The sequence below is a fragment of the Chenopodium album genome, chromosome 5, assembly GCF_948465745.1.
Source record: "Chenopodium album chromosome 5, dcCheAlbu1.1, whole genome shotgun sequence".
In the NCBI taxonomy this organism is placed as follows: domain Eukaryota; kingdom Viridiplantae; phylum Streptophyta; class Magnoliopsida; order Caryophyllales; family Amaranthaceae; genus Chenopodium; species Chenopodium album.
In genome coordinates this window covers 42752577-42766849 of record NC_137838.1, presented here as the reverse complement: position 1 = coordinate 42766849, position 14273 = coordinate 42752577, and positions in this window count along the sequence as shown.

The window sequence follows — 14273 nt, the reverse complement described above, 5'->3', positions numbered from 1 at the left end:
AGGAAATCGACTTTGTCTTCCTAAGTGTTCTATTAGAGAGCTAGTTGTTAGAGAAGCTCATGGGGGAGGAATTGCTGGTCACTTTGGCATTACAAAGACCTTGAGTATGTTACAAGAACACTTCTATTGGCCTAAGATGCTCACGGATGTGCAACTAGTTATTTCTAGGTGTGCAACTTGTCAAAAAGCGAAGGCTACTTTTCATCAAGGCTTGTATACTCCTTTACCTGTTCCAGATTCACCTTGGGAAGATATTTCTATGGATTTTATTGTGGGATTGCCGAGAACACAACGGGGGAAAGACTCTATTATGGTTGTTGTGGATAGGTTCTCTAAGATGGCTCATTTTGTTCCTTGTCACAAAGTGGATGATGCTATGAAAGTGGCGGAATTATACTTCAAAGAGATTGTTAGATTGCATGGAATTCCAAAAACTATTGTGAGTGATCGAGATACAAAGTTCATGAGTTTCTTTTGGAAGTCTCTATGGAAGCTTGTGGGAACTAAATTGCTCTTTAGTACATCTTACCATCCACAAACTGATGGACAAACCGAGGTTACTAATCGTACTCTTGGTGCGCTTTTGCGTGGGTTAGTGAGTAAGACACAAGAGGATTGGGACATCAAGTTAGCTCATGCGGAGTTTGCTTATAATAGATCACCTACATATGCTACCAAACATAGTCCCTTTGAGGTAGTTTATGGAGTCAATCCGAAACTTCCAATTGATCTTGTTCCATTGCCTAAGGGTGAGTTAATTCACAAAGATGCCGAGTCTAAGTTGAAGAGTATGCTGAAATTACATGCTCAAGTTCGAACAAGAATAGAGAAAGTAAATGACATGTACAAAGCTAGAGCAAACAAGCATAGAAAGCAACAAGGTTACAATGTTGGAGACTTGGTATGGTTACATTTGAGAAAGGAAAGATTTCCAGGAAAACGCAAGAATAAGTTGATGCCTAGAAGTGAAGGTCCTTTCAAGATTATTGAGAAGATCAATGACAATGCTTATAAGTTAGAACTTCCGGGAGAATATGGAGTTAGTGCTACATTCAATGTTGGCGATTTGGCTAAGTATATTCCTGATGAAGAACTTCGAGATTTGAGGACAAATTCTTTCGAAGAAGAGGAGGATGATGCAAGTCTAAGCATGGAGAACTTCGAAGATTTGCTTATCATGCATCAAGATAACTTGTCCCTAAACATTGATTCAAGCCAAGCATTGCATGGACACTTTCTTGGATATCAAAGCAAAGCCACGGTTTGCTTAGTGGCTTTTCTTGGAGTCTAGTTCACGTTCTTGAACTTTCTTGAATTTTCTTTACTTAGATTTTGCTTGCAAGTTTTTACCTTTCACTTGAAAGGGTTTTTCTTGGTTCAAGCATTAGGATCTTTAATCTTTATTTAATTCTTTAATTTTTATTTATTTATTTAGTTGCTTTAAAAATCAGTTAGTTAGCAAAATAAATCAGTTTGGTGTATGCTTGTGCGCCAAGGTGCTTGCTCTTCAAGCAAGTTAGAATTCTAGTTGAATTAGGGACTTGTCCTAATCTTCCTAGGTAAACTAAGTCTTATAAATAGGGCTGTAAACACACAAATAAATATACATAGATTAATATTCAGATTTATTTCTTAAGTTGCATACTTGAGTTTTGGTTGATTGCGATCAATTGCTGTTTTGCTTGTTTTAGTTAAAACATTCGTTTGGATTGATTAATTAGGTGGATTCTTAATTGATTAATCTTAGTTTTTGTTTAATTCTTGGTGGATTTCCTGTATAGAATTAGACTTAAACATATCCCTTGTGTTTTGTTGATTTTCGGATCAATAATTCACATCACCTGGTCCGTATTGTCCGGAACAACCGGCCTTGTCATTTCGACAATAAAGTCAGCGAATGCTTGTCCCTTTATTGCCTTCCTTGATTCATAAGTGATTTCTAATCCTTGTATTTCGATTGCCCATTTGAGAATTCGTCCAGAAGACTCCAAGGTTGTGAGTGGCCGTTTGATCGGTTGGTCGGTATAGACCTCTACCGCATGCGCCAAGAAGTAAGGTTTAAGCTTCTTGATGGCCATGTAAAGGGCAAGGCCGAATTTCTCAACCATGGGGTACCGAAGCTCCGCATTTCTCAAAACATGGCTTATGAAATACACCGGGAGCTGGATGCCGTCTCTTTCAGCTAAGAGGACAGCACTGAGGGTATGATCAGAGACGGCTAAGTACATGAAGAGCTTCTCTTTAGGCAAAGGGCTGACAAGCCTCGGCAAAGAGTGCAGATGAGTTTTTAGCCTTTGAAAGGCCGCCTCTGCATCATCCCCCCATTCAAAGTTTGTCTTCTTTTTGATTGTCTGGAAAAAGTAGAGACACTTGTCGCCTGAACGGCTGAGAAATCTCCCCAGGGCCGCCAGACAACCTGTTAGTTTTTGCACTTCCTTCACAGTACGGGGCGACTGCATGTCGATTACCGCCTGTATTTTCTCAGGGTTGGCCTCTATTCCTCTTTGGTCAATCAAAAATCCGAGAAACTTCCCAGACTCAACACCAAAGACACACTTTTTTGGGTTAAGCATGACCTAGCTGGATGCCGTCTCTTTCAGCTAAGAGGACAGCACTGAGGGTATGATCAGAGACGGCTAAGTACATGAAGAGCTTCTCTTTAGGCAAAGGGCTGACAAGCCTCGGCAAAGAGTGCAGATGAGTTTTTAGCCTTTGAAAGGCCGCCTCTGCATCATCCCCCCATTCAAAGTTTGTCTTCTTTTTGATTGCCTGGAAAAAGTAGAGACACTTGTCGCCTGAACGGCTGAGAAATCTCCCCAGGGCCGCCAGACAACCTGTTAGTTTTTGCACTTCCTTCACAGTACGGGGCGACTGCATGTCGATTACCGCCTGTATTTTCTCAGGGTTGTCCTCTATTCCTCTTTGGTCAATCAAAAATCCAAGAAACTTCCCAGACTCAACACCAAAGACACACTTTTTTGGGTTAAGCATGACCTTGTGCCGCCTGAGTGTGGCGAATGTTTCTCGGAGATCAGCAAGGTGATCCGCCTGCTGTTTGGATTTGACTATCATATCGTCAATGTACGCCTCTACATTCCTTCCGATTTGATTAATGAAGACCGTATTAATCATTCGTTGGAAGGTAGCAGGCGCATTCTTCAAACCAAACGGCATCACAGTATAACAGAACAACCCCTGATCAGTGACGAATGCCGTCTTTTCTTGATCTTTTTTCCACAGGGGGATCTGATGGAAACCTGAATAGGCGTCCATGAAACTCATCAGGGCATGTCCGGCTGTTGAGTCGACCAGACTGTCGATCTTAGGCAGTGGATAGCTATCCTTTGGACATGCCTTGTTGAGGTCTGTGTAATCAACACACATCCGCCAAGTTCCATTCGGCTTTTTTACTAACACAACGTTAGCCACCCACTCAGGGAAGTTGCACGGCCGAATGAACTTGGCATCTAACAGCTTTTTTACTTCGGCAGCTGCCGCCTGACTTCTTTCTTCGCCGTGGTTTCTTTTCTTTTGCCGGATGGGCTTCTTTTTAGGATCCACGGCGAGTTTGTGGACGGCGAGATCCGGGCTGATGCCTGGCATCTCTTCCACTTCAAAGGCAAAGATGTCTTTGAATTCCTTGAGCAGCTGGTGAAGGTTTTCACCCAACTTTGCAAAGACAATCGTCCCCACCTTAACAGTCCGCTCTGGACGGCTATCATCCAGAGGGATATCAATGTGCTCTCCAGTAGGCTGGGGACGAAGATCATCCGACCTTTCCCCGGTCAGTGATTGCTATTGCTTTTCTTTTTTGACCACCACCAGCTGATCAGTCTTTCTCTTCTTTCCGGCTGGTGGGGCCGACTGTTCTTCCTCGACATCGTCGAGGTCAATCATTTGCTTGCCCCGGCCGGATGCTGCGGCCGCAGGCTTGACGTCCGAGAGATAACACTCTCGAGCCGTCTTTTGGTCCCCATTAAGGGAACCAACTGTTCCATCATCCTTCTCATACTTGAGTAGCATGAGAGCAGGGCTGATGACGGCCTTACACTCATTAAGAGTGGGTCGGCCAAAGATGAGGTTGTAAGTCGTGAGCTCTTCAACCACTAGGAGACGGATGGTCATGTGTCGACCGTCTCCCCTGCTTCCCAGGCGGACAGGTAGGTCGATTCGTCCGACTGGGTGCACAAGTCCTCCTCCAAACCCAACTAAGGTGTGGGTGACCTCCATCATGCTATCCGGTTTGTACTTGAGATTGGACAAGCATTTGAGGCTGATGAGGTCAGAGGAACTTCCTGTGTCAATCAGAATTCGGCCAACCAGCTGGTTGGCGACTTTACACTCAATGACAACAGGGTCATCATGCGGCCGACGGACTTTGCCTCTGTCCTGTTCGGTGATGACAACTTTAGGGAAGGTGGATGTGCTAGATGTATCCCCCTCCTCAACAGAATTGACCATCTTTCTTAGATGGTCCTTGGTACCCCGAATGGTCGGGCCACCACCGGCAAATCCGCCTGCTATGGTGTACACCGGTTCTTCATCAGTTTCGGCACTCACAGCAGGCTGGGGAGTCTTTTTCTTGGACTGCCCCAGATTTGCTTTTGAAGTCACTTTGGACTTCACATAGGACTTAAGCTGTCCTTTGTCGGCCAGACGATCGAGCTCCCGCTTGAGACTAAAGCAGTCGTTCGTGTCATGGCCAACATCCTCATGGAAATGGCAATGCTTGTTTTTGTTCCTATTTTCAGCGGAACCTTTCATAGCAGTCGGCTTTTCAAGAGTTAGCCGATCCTTAATTTCCAAAAGGATGGAGCAGCAGTCCTTATGGAATTCGTACCTTGGGACGTACGGTTTCCACTCTTTTTTCTTCTTCTGGGCCGGTTGATCAGAGTTATCAATGGCCCAGACTTGCTTTTTCTTTTTGCTCTCTTCTGGCTTAGGAGCCGGCTGAGCAGACCGAGTCTCTTTCTGCCGGTCGGACTTCTTATGGTCCGACTGCTTATTGGAGGAGCAGAGTTCGGTCGCCTGTATGTAGGCTTCCGCCTCTCGCAAGGCTCCTTGCAGAGTAAAGATTTGTTTGCGGACGAGTTCGTACTTAAAGGTAGACCCGTCCTTCAGACCCTTAAAGAAGTCTGTGAAGGCGACCTCATCAGACAGCCCATGAATCTGGATTCGGACCAGATTGAACCGCCTGACGTAGGATCGCAAACCTTCTCTATCTCCCTGCTGTACATTGCCCAAGTCAAGACTTGTCATTTTGGCAGGGATGTTCATAGAAAAGCTATTTATGCAGCCAGCCGGCAGGTTGCCAAACCACTGCTGGGCTATGCCCTTCAGGGTGGCTGGAAAGCAACGACACCATGCGGCATCATCCAACCCCTGTAAATACATGAGGTGGGTGTATCCTAGCAGATGGTCTTCTGGGTTGGAGGTCCCGTCATAGGCTCCAACCAAAACGTTTTTAACTTTGGCCGGCTGTACGGCTTCAGTTATTTCCCTGGAGAAAGCAGAGGGTTGATCTCCAAGGTGTTGCAGCCTAAGCTGCCAGTCCATCGGCTGATAGCCGTATGCCGCCTGTCCTCCATAGAGGGTAGGCTGCATGTAAGGTACAACTGGCGCCTGGTACAATGGCTGTGCCATGTACTGGGCGGACTGAATCACATGTGGCCCAGACTGAACCCTTTGGCTGCTTGCTGGGGTCTCATGTACAGACTGGGAACACCTCACAGAGGTATTCCGAAAGCTATCATGATAAGTCGACGTTGAAGCCGACTCTGATTGCTGGGTTCTCCTCTCCTCAATGTATTGCCGAGCGTCAGAGAACGTTTTCTTGCTACCATCCGGCTGTATGTGCCGGATGGGTTTTCTTGCGCCCATTTCTGGGAAACGAAGCCGATTAAGGTCAAATTGGGGCCTGGCCTTCTCCTTAGGAGCAGGATGAGGAGTCGGCTGACGGTCCCTGACCGACTTCTGTTTGCCAGCTTGGGCTGGCTTCTTGGCCGACTGCTCCTTTCTAGGAGTAGGCGACTTCTTTGAGGCGAGCTGCTTGATTTCACCCCTGAGGCTGCTCAGGAGTGACATTAGCTCATCCCGAGTGACGGGAGTTGATCCTGCCGCCTGGGAAGGATCAACCGGCCGCCCCGAGGGCTTCTTTGGCTGGCCAGCAGTTTTGCTTGGCCCTGCCTGAACATGGGGACGCTCTCGCCGTTCCTTACTGCGGATGCGTTTAGAGATGAGGGATCCATTTGGATCCACATAGGTTTCGACATCAGCGTCGTCACCTAAGTCATGGTCCGTTTGGACCAGTACATCATTTGGAGGCCGAATGGTCTCCGAATTTGGTACAAGCTCTTGTGAAGCCATTTCAGAGGTACTCTCCCCACAGACGGCGCCAAATGTTTCGGGGGTTTTTGTCCCTCGGGAGAGTTACAACACTGAAACTGGATTCAACTGAGGATGCCTGTACCTGCAAAGCAAACGGACCGCCGGATGGTCGGTGGTCCGCCTCCGAAGATTAAGTCAGTAAATATTCGGAGATAAAACGTGCGGAAGTAAAGTTATCTGCTTGGATTCCAAGCTCAGGTAAAGTGCTGTGTGTTCCTTGAAAACGACAGCTCTGTGGTAAGTGACGTATTGTCTCGTATTGTGTGTCAAAAATTCTCTTTTTTTGTTTCTCGTCATAAATGACGTAATGTCCCTATTTATAGGGAAAAGTGTGCCCTCCTAGGATCTCGTGACCTAGGAGTTAGGTCACGCCGTTTTGCGGCGCCTCGGGATTTGGGCCTTAGAAGGCCGCCATCCCAGGGCCAATACCTGAGTGACACGTGTCACTGTGCCCAAAAGGATTCTGAAGCACCTTTTGGGTGACACGTGTCGCCGACTGAATGGTCCCTGCTGGACCTTCAGTCCACGTAGGACGGAGAAGAGTCCTCCCTCCACGTGTCATCATTCCGTAGGTCCAAATGACACCTATATGGAGGACACGTGGCACTTTCTGATTGGGCCACTTGGCCGGGCATAAAATACCCAAATCAAAGAGTATCAAGCCTTTTTAATATCTCATCCATCCTTGCTGCCAACTCGTCAATTCGCCTATCTCTTCTAAGATTTTGAGCCTGTTCTAAGGTTAATCCCCTTGGAACTTGTGGAACCTCCTCGTCACTCATGATTCCTACACAAACCAAGTCAGTTTATGCAAAAATCTTGATTAAAAGATCGAATCTTGAAGGAAAACTAGGCAACACAAAAACCGGACTCCCATCCGCAAATCAGTGCACAAACACCAAATGTTTGAGGCTGTGTAGAACGCGTTACTCAACTAAAATTTATGAAATTTTATATGGTGATAGCTGGACGTTTTTAGAGTTCAATGCAAAAAAAATCACGCAAATATTCCCAGCCAATTGTTCCCAGTTTAATTTTTGTCGAAGTTGCGCAAACCTGCTCTGATACCAAAGATGATGTGAATTATTGATCCGAAAATCAACAAAACACAAGGGATATGTTTAAGTCTAATTCTATACAGGAAATCCACCAAGAATTAAACAAAAAATAAGATTAATCAATTAAGAATCCACCTAATTAATCAATCCAAACGAATGTTTTAACTAAAACAAGCAAAACAGCAATTGATCGCAATCAACAAAAACTCAAGTATGCAACTTAAGAAATAAATCTGAATATAAATCTCTGTATGTTTATTCGTGTGTTTACAACCCTATTTATAAGACTTAATTTACCTAGGAAGATTAGGACAAGTCCCTAATTCAATCCTAATTAAACTAGAATTCTAACTTGCTTGAAGAGCAAGCACCTTGGCGCACAAGCATACACCAAACTCCTTGGAGAACAAGCACACGCCTAAACTGATTTATTTTGCTAACTAACTGATTTTTAAAACAACTAAATAAATAAATAAAAATTAAAGAACTAAATAAAGATTAAAGATCCTAATGCTTGAACCAAGAAAAACCCTTTCAAGTGAAAGGTAAAAACTTGTAAGCAAAATCTAAGTAAAGAAAATTCAAGAAAGTTCAAGAAAGTGAACTAGACTCCAAGAAAAACCACTAAGCTAACCGTGGCTTTGCTTTGATATCCAAGAAAGTGTCCATGCAATGCTTGGCTTGAATCAATGTTTAGGGATAAACTATCTTGATGCATGATAAGAAAATCTTCGAAGTTCTCCATGCTTAGGCTTGAATCTTCGAATTTTCTGAGGAGATGAATGGAAGACCACTTTCAAGACAAAGGAGGGCCTCTAGCCATAAGCTTTTCAATTTGCCTTTGCATCTCCTTTGTTTCTTCCGGATTACTTCTATAGGCTGCCTTATTAGGTAATGGTGCTCCCGGAATCAAGTCAATTTGATGCTCTATCCCATGAATAGGAGGTAGTCCCAGAGGTAATTCCTTAGGAAAGACATCCTTGAATTCTTCTAAAACAGATTCCAATTCATACGGCCTCTTTGCTTGTTTATCTTGATCAATTCGAATCTCATTAGAAACAAGTATATATACCACATTGTTGCTGCAAATCTCTTTTTCTAATTCCCTCTCACTAATCAAATAAGAACTCTTCAAATTAGAGGTAACATTAGAAGACTTGTTGCTTATCAAAGGTTTTAAAGCAACCGGTCTCTCTTTTTCTCCTTTTCTCACAACATACACATTAGTCCTTCCATCAAACTTCACAAATCTATCATATTGCCAAGGACGGCCTAATAGTATATGACAAGCATCCATAGGAAAAACATCACACAAAACTTTATCATGAAATTTACCAATTGAAAAGGAGATTAAGGCTTGTTTAGTTACCTTAACATCACTCCAATTATTAAGCCAATGAAGCTTATAAGGGCTTGGATGTTCAGTAGTTGGCCACTTCAATTTGTCTACCAAAGTAGTAGATACCACATTAGTGCAACTCCCCGTGTCTATGATCATGTCACACAACCTATCTTCTACCTTGCACCTTGTAAGAAAGATTTTCTCCCTTTGATTGTTTTCCATAGGTACGGTTTTAGAGTGTAGCGCCCTTCTTAGAACCAAACTTTGACCATGAGTCTCGGGATCAATTTCGTCAATATGCCCCTCCTCTTCTTCAAAGTTTTCCTCTTCGTTCTTTTCTTCATAGTCAGTACCCTGCTCACACTTAGCTTGTTCTTGTTCCTACTCTTGAGCAGTCATTACTCTTTTTGATGGACAATTAGTTGCAATGTGACCAACACTACCACACTTGAAGCACTTCCTATCTTCAACAAGCTTTTTAGGAGCTTCAAATTTTGATTTAGTCTCCTTGTAGTTCGAACTAGAACCACTTTTCTCCAAGCTGTTCTTCTCAAAAGGTTTAGTGAATCCTTTTACAAAGGGCTTAGTGTACGTCCCTTTCTTCCCCTTTATCTGTTTTCAACTTTCAAAGCTACCTTGCAAACATCCTCAAAGGACCAATATTGTTGCAATTCAACTTTTTGATGTGAATTATTGATCCGAAAATCAACAAAACACAAGGGATATGTTTAAGTCTAATTCTATACAGGAAATCCACCAAGAATTAAACAAAAACTAAGATTAATCAATTAAGAATCCACCTAATTAATCAATCCAAACGAATGTTTTAACTAAAACAAGCAAAACAGCAATTGATCGCAATCAACCAAAACTCAAGTATGCAACTTAAGAAATAAATCTGAATATTAATCTACGTATATTTTTATTTGTGTGTTTACAGCCCTATTTATAAGACTTAGTTTACCTAGGAAGATTAGGACAAGTCCCTAATTCAATCCTAATTAAACTAGAATTCTAACTTGCTTGAAGAGCAAGCACCTTGGAGCACAAGCATATGCCAATCTCCTTGGAGAACAAGCACACGCCTAAACTGATTTATTTTGCTAACTAACTGATTTTAAAAGCAACTAAATAAAGATTAAAGATCCTAATGCTTGAACCAAGAAAAACCCTTTCAAGTGAAAGGTAAAAACTTGTAAGCAAAATCTAAGTAAAGAAAATTCAAGAAAGTTCAAGAAAGTGAACTAGACTCCAAGAAAAGCCACTAAGCAAACCGTGGCTTTGCTTTGATATCCAAGAAAGTGTCCATGCAATGCTTGGCTTGAATCAATGTTTAGGGACAAGTTATCTTGATGCATGATAAGCAAATCTTCGAAGTTCTCCATGCTTAGACTTGCATCATCCTCCTCTTCTTCGAAAGAATTTGTCCTCAAATCTCGAAGTTCTTCATCAGGAATATACTTAGCCAAATCGCCAACATTGAATGTAGCACTAACTCCATATTCTCCCGGAAGTTCTAACTTATAAGCATTGTCATTGATCTTCTCAATAATCTTGAAAGGACCTTCACTTCTAGGCATCAACTTATTCTTGACAAATCTTCTATAGAATGAAGCTAGACCATGAAAAGACCTTACTTCACTCATATTAGTAGGAATAGGCCAAGTTTTAATAGCCTCTACTTTCAAATGATCAACTGAAACTCCATCTTTTGATACAACATAACCAAGAAAAGTAACACTAGGCACTAAGAAGTAGCATTTTTCAAGCTTAGCATAGAGTTTCTTCTCTCTTAACACTTCAAACACACTTGTTAGATGATTTAGATGATCATGCAAATTTTTAGAGTATATCAGAATATCATCTAAATAAACAACAACAAACTTGCCAAGGAAAGGTTTAAGTACCTCATGCATCAACCTCATGAAAGTGCTAGGTGCATTAGTGAGTCCAAACGGCATCACCAACCATTCATACAACCCTAACTTAGTCTTGAATGCTGTTTTCCACTCATCTCCTTCTCTCATTCGAATTTGATGATAACCACTCATAAGATCAATCTTAGAAAACAACTTTGAACCATGTAGTTCATCAAGTAGATCATCTAATCTTGGAATAGGAAATCGGTATTTGATAGTGATGTTATTCACACTCCTACTATCAATACACATGCGCCAACTCCCATCTTTCTTTGGGACAAGTAAAGTAGGCACGGCACAAGGGCTCATACTTTCCCTCACGTATCCTCTAGTCATAAGCTCTTCAATTTGCCTTTGCATCTCCTTTGTTTCTTCCGGATTACTTCTATAGGCTGCCTTATTAGGTAAGGGTGCTCCCGGAATCAAGTCAATTTGATGCTCTATCCCACGAATAGGAGGTAGTCCCGGAGGTAATTCCTTAGGAAAGACATCCTTGAATTCTTCTAAAACAGATTCCAATTCATACGGCCTCTTTGCTTGTTTATCTTGATCAATTCGAATCTCATTAGAAACAAGTATATATACCACATTGTTGCTGCAAATTTCTTTTTCTAATTCCCTCTCACTAATCAAATAAGAATTCTTCGAATTAGAGGTAACATTAGAAGACTTGTTGCATATTAAAGGTTTTAAAGCAACCGGTCTCTCTTTTTCTCCTTTTCTCACAACATACACATTAGTCCTTCCATCAAACTTCACAAATCTATCATATTTCCAAGGACGGCCTAATAGTATATGACAAGCATCCATAGGACAAACATCACACAAAACTTTATCATGAAATTTACCAATTGAAAAGGAGATTAAGGCTTGTTTAGTTACCTTAACATCACTCGAATTATTAAGCCAATGAAGCTTATAAGGGCTTGGATGTTCAGTAGTTGGCCACTTCAATTTGTCTACCAAAGTAGTAGATACCACATTAGTGCAACTCCCCGTGTCTATGATCATGTCACACAACCTATCTTCTACCTTGCACCTTGTAAGAAAGATTTTCTCCCTTTGATTGTTTTCCATAGGTACGGTTTTAGAGTGTAGCGCCCTTCTTAGAACCAAACTTTGACCATGAGTCTCGGGATCAATTTCGTCAACATGCCCCTCCTCTTCTTCAAAGTTTTCCTCTTCGTTCTTTTCTTCATAGTCACTACCCTACTCACACTTAGCTTGTTCTTGTTCCCACTCTTGAGCAGTCATTACTCTTTTTGATGGACAATTAGTTGCAATGTGACCAACACTACCACACTTGAAGCACTTCCTATCTTCAACAAGCTTTTTAGTTGCTTCAAATTTTGATTTAGTCTCCTTGTAGTTCGAACTAGAACCACTTTTCTCCAAGCTGTTCTTCTCAAAAGGTTTAGTGAAACCCTTTACAAAGGACTTAGTGTACGTCCCTTTCTTCCCCTTTATCTGTTTTTCAACTTTCAAAGCTACCTTGCAAACATCCTCAAAGGACCAATATTGTTGCAATTCAACTTTTTCAGCAATATTATCATTCAACCCCGAAATAAATCTAGCAATCTTATGCTCAACAATCTCTTCTAAGCCACATAGCATGCATAACTTTTCAAATTCACCAATATAATTCTCAACAGTCATAGAATTTTGTTTAAAAAGTTGCATCTTAAGATAAACATCTTGAATATAATCACTAGGTACGAACCTTTTTTTCATGTGCTTCTTGAGTTGTTCCCAAGTTGAGATTCTTGCACGCCCCTCCTTATGCCTCTTCTTCTTTAGATTATCATACCAAAGACTAGCATAACCGGTCAGTTTCAATTCAGCCAATTTGCATCTTTTCCTTTCATCATACTCCTTGTAATCAAAGAGTGTCTCGGCCCTTCTAATCCACTTAAAGTATTTTTCAGGTTCATTCATACTCCCATTGAATTCGGGAAGATCTAATCTAAGGTTCCTATCATCATCCTTTGGTCGATCTTTCCTCCTAGGCCTTGGTGATTCATCACTTGAGGAATAATTATTTCGTGGCCTCCTTGGGTTCCTCCTTGGTTGTTCTTCCTCACTTGAACCAGAATTAGGGTTAGAATTCCCCTTCCTTGAAGAATCTCCAGCAAGAGTATCAAGCCTTTTTAATATCTCATCCATCCTTGCTGCCAACTCGTCAATTCGCCTATCTCTTCTAAGATTTTGTGCCTGTTCTAAGGTTAATCCCCTTGGAACCTGTGGAACCTCCTCGTCACTCATGATTCCTACACAAACCAAGTCAGTTTATGCAAAAATCTTGATTAAAAGATCGAATCTTGAAGGAAAACTAGGCAACACAAAAACCGGACTCCCAACCGCAAATCAGTGCACAAACACCAAACGTTTGAGGCTGTGTAGAGCGCGTTACTCAATTAAAAATTATGAAATTTTATATGGTTATATCTGGACGTTTTTAAAGTTCAATGCAAAAAGAATCACGCAAAAATTCCCAGCCAATTGTTCCCAGTTTAATTTTTCCTGAAGTTGCGCAAACCTGCTCTGATACCAAAGATGATGTGAATTATTGATCCGAAAATCAACAAAACACAAGGGATATGTTTAAGTCTAAATCTATACAGGAAATCCACCAAGAATTAAACAAAAACTAAGATTAATCAATTAAGAATCCACCTAATTAATCAATCCAAACGAATGTTTTAACTAAAACAAGCAAAACAGCAATTGATCACAATCAACAAAAACTCAAGTATGCAACTTAAGAAATAATTCTGAATATTAATCTATGTATGTTTATTCGTGTGTTTACAGCCCTATTTATAAGACTTAGTTTACCTAGGAAGATTAGGACAAGTCCCTAATTCAATCCTAATTAAACTAGAATTCTAACTTGCTTGAAGAGCAAGCACCTTGGCGCACAAGCATACACCAAACTGTTTTATTTTGCTAACTAACTGATTTTAAAACAACTAAATAAATAAATAAAAATTAAAGAACTAAATAAAGATTAAAGATCCTAATGCTTGAACCAAGAAAAACCCTTTCAAGTGAAAGGTAAAAACTTGTAAGCAAAATCTAAGTAAAGAAAATTCAAGAAAGTTCAAGAAAGTGAACTAGACTCCAAGAAAAGCCACTAAGCAAACCGTGGCTTTGCTTTGATATCCAAGAAAGTGTCCATGCAATGCTTGGCTTGAATCAATGTTTAGGGACAAGCTATCTTGATGCATGATAAGCAAATCTTCGAAGTTCTCCATGCTTAGACTTGCATCACTTGATGATTTGCATGGTTCTAAAGTGTTCTCTAAAATTGATTTGAGAAGTGGTTATCATCAAATTCGAATTTTCGAAGGAGATGAATGGAAGACCGCTTTCAAGACAAAGGAGGGCCTCTATGAGTGGCTTGTGATGCCATTTGGTTTGTCTAATGCACCATCTACATTTATGCGCCTTATGAATCAGGTTATGCAACCTTTCATGGGTAAATTTGTTGTAGTTTATTTTGATGATATTTTGGTGTATAGTAGGGAGGAAGAAGAGCATTCTATGCACTTACAACAGGTTTTTGAA